The 3,543-nt window shown below is 35.9% G+C and overlaps 1 long non-coding RNA gene across 1 annotated transcript in view; it reads right to left on the bottom strand.

Annotated features, from left to right (window-relative positions):
- Positions 1-184, bottom strand: part of LOC104915188 — a 21,914-nt gene extending 21,730 nt beyond the window's left edge. The window contains exon 1 of the long non-coding RNA XR_796276.2: positions 141-184. This is a non-coding gene — a long non-coding RNA (uncharacterized LOC104915188). The remainder of the gene's footprint in view (positions 1-140) is intronic.
- Positions 185-3,543: the final 3,359 nt, after the last annotated feature.

Raw genomic sequence — 3,543 nt, 5'->3', positions numbered from 1 at the left:
TGGCAACAATCTATGGAGGAAAACTTATTTTACTAACTTTACTAACTGGAATGCAAGATAACACAATATAATACAATCTAATTGAAATCGAGACTAATAAATAAGATAGGAGAGAGAGAGTTCCCAAGTCTGAGTCAAACCTGAAAAGCTTGGAACGGCCAGGAAAGCACCCTCCAGCACCCACTGCCAGGCAGTAAGAGACCGCCCCACCCAGAAAGGCCAGATCCCATGACTTCCGTAATGTATAGGGAATTGGAGTATTAACACTTTAACTCCAAGTACACTACATGATGTTTTGATGCGGAATACTGAAAACCAAAAAAAAAACATAAAACCATGACATTTAGTAATTTAACAGTGACTTAACAAGATTGGAGATATCTGGATACACTTGATCATTAATTTTGTAGAGAATAAACACACAGATATAGGAGGCCCTCCTGTTGAGAGGTTCAGAGTGGACCTCCACACTTCATAGACTCCATGAACCACAGAGACAAGTAGCCTAGGTGCAGCTGGATCCACTCCTAGTCCCAGACACGGTCAATACTTTAAGCCTAATGGATTATACATGCACAGTCAAACTAAGATGTGATTTTAGTGAAGCTAACAAAGCTTAAAGCAAGGTATTAGTCACTTACCAAGGATCTGTATCGATAAGGTGTCTAAGCATCAAGGTGTAAGAAATTTCTGCACGTAATCTTGAGAAGAACCCCTACTGGAAGAGAGATCCTGTTATGTAGCCAATTGCTATGCATGAGGGCTTAAAGGGGCTTTTGAGCTGTTCTTTATTTGTGGGGTAATATGACTGACTAATAGCCATAGATCCCTTTTAAATACATGCTCAGTTAGTCTTCAGCTGCTGAACTGGGCATCTGCTATCAGTTATTTCTGCTTCCCCTTAGTTTGAGGCAAATTGGTGGTCTTTATTAGTACTGTTGCTGATTGCCTTTCCATGCAAGACCAGTCTGGATGAGAGAGCTGAGTGGGAGTATGGATGGGGCAGGGAGAGTGCATCTCCACACATCTAAATTGTTCTTTCTTTGCTCTTCCACTTTAAATCATTTGTTTCGCTCTCCTTTGCTATTTTCCCAAATATTCTTACAATTAAGAATCAAGAATATAATTAGCAACACACAGATTTGAATTTGAAACTTAGGTAGAGGTCACCAATGGACTATAACAAAAAAAAAACCAATATGCTGACTTTAAAAATGTACCTTTAGAAAAGCACAGATCTTATTACTCAATAAAAACTTCCCCATGGGATTAAAAAAAAAAAAAAAGTTCTTAATAACTACAAGGTTGAAAAGAGGTATTTCCAATCCTTCTTTTTCCATATTATTTCTGCCCTCTCTACTTCTTTCTTCCATTAGAAAATCTAAGCAAATTTGTAATCCTTAGTTTCACACTTTGGTGACCAGAGTTATGAATTTTTTATTCTCAAGTACCCTATCTAATGGAATAACTCACAAATGAGTTATAAATAAGTCTTCTGCATCTTAAAAATGCAATCAATTAATTATTATTACACAAAATATGAAATTATCATTGCAAAACTTAATCTGTGATTTACTGAGAGGATTACTTTAATGAAGTTCATTTTTACCATTAATCTAAAAACTGCGCATTCTGAATAAAGTTGATGAAAATCAGTTTAAGAAGTTAAAAAATACAACGATCTCACCTCCTGCTAGTGACAACAGAATAATTCAAAACTAATTATAATGACGCTCTTGCAACTAAATATTTTGGTCACTCTGAAAATAATGCCTTCTCTTTATTTCCATGGAAACTACAACAGACACAATAACACTACTTGGTAGAGCAAGTTCCCATCTTCAAAGCTCTATTTTCCAACATAGACAACACCATTAGCTGTGCACTTTCACTAGTGATGAACAAGAGCCTGCGTGCTGCGCTTGTAGCAATTTGCATGGCTGTCCACAATAGGCTTATTTTTCATGTCACCATTGCCACAGCTGAAACACATCACCCATTGCCTCATCATGCATTCACTGTTTGGTCTCCATAAATGTCTGCAAATGTCACTGAATGTCAGCAGATGCCATTGTTGTCCGCGTGGAGGAATTCAATTGCACAGCTTTTCTTCATCTTCACTTCCATGTCAGACTGCCCCTCTGCAAAATATTGGTGTGAAGGTTCAACCTTTACTGACATATCATCAACATTTGCCTCTAACGCTGTGGAGCAACATAAGAAAAAAGGAAGAATTACTTTTGGAAAGGCCCTTGCATATTATTACTCCTTGCTGCATATTATTACTCCTTGCTTTGTCTTGCCTTGTCTTGCCTTACCTTGCTATAGCTCTGGCTATCAACACTGCTGTCACTCATTCTCCATTCCTCTGCTGACACAAAAAAAGGCTTGCTCCTCCCAGCAGGGCTCACAAAACACAGACTAGAAGGCACTTGCCTAGCATGAAAGGAACTGTGATGGTGGAAAATCTGGGCATGATTGGTGGAAAATGAACCCAAATCTGTAATCTTCACAGGGAAAAATTCTGTACAGTTTTAAGAGAATGTTCTGAGTATCTAATTTGTTTGTAAAATGGTTTCAGAAAAGTCAGGAGTAGAAATCTGAGTGCTGGAGCCTTCATAAAGAAAAATAACAACATGAAGGCAATAACAATGCATTATACACAGATACTTTAAGCAGTGCATTTGAGCAGAAACTAGGCAATGTTTCCCAAAGCTGCCGATTTAGCAATAGCTATGATTAAGGCTGATTTTCATGAACTGCTGAAGTAAAGCAGCAAGAAGACTAGAAGAATTTATACCAGCAGTGTATACTCACTTCTCTGTTGTGATGCTTATCTGCATGTTCCATAATCAGTGTTTTATTGTGTGCTATATATTTATTTCCCCTTCCTATTTTCCTGCATGAATTTTTATCTGCCTTAAAAGAGACAAGGTTTCTTTTCCTCTGAGATGTCATCTCACAAGTATGAAGTGCTTTGTAAATTCTTAGTATAGTATTTATTTCAATCTTATGTTTATATTTTATAACTGTGAAATTTATGTTCCACCAGACCATAAAAAAATCATAAAATAGAACGTCTCTGTTTGAATAGCACATGTTCATTGAAATTGTCCTAGTGATCATCAGAGTGCTGCAGGTTCTCTTGTCATAACTGGTTTACTGTTTTTTCAGTCACTTCCACTTTTTCTAATAAATTAAGTAGATATTTAAGCTTTGTATGCCACTTACTGCACAGTCACATATTCTGACCTTGTCCCTTTAGCATAAAATATTTCAATCTAGTAAATCTTCACATTAGCAGAAGATAGTTAAATATTTACATAGCATTGCAAAAATTTAATCTAAATATTTAATTGACACATTCATTAAGTTTTCATTGTGAATATTTTAAAGTTTAATTTTTTCTTTATTGTTAAGTATTTCAAATTGTCTTAGCTAATGAAGACAATTAAATCTACTTAATGAAACCTTACGTGGAAATCAATTTATTTAAAATCTAGTTACAGGCAGTATCGTGATACATTTAAGATAACAGATGAT

Source organism: Meleagris gallopavo, chromosome Z, assembly GCF_000146605.3.
Source record: "Meleagris gallopavo isolate NT-WF06-2002-E0010 breed Aviagen turkey brand Nicholas breeding stock chromosome Z, Turkey_5.1, whole genome shotgun sequence".
NCBI lineage: Eukaryota > Metazoa > Chordata > Aves > Galliformes > Phasianidae > Meleagris > Meleagris gallopavo.
This window is presented reverse-complemented; position numbering and strand designations above follow the sequence as displayed.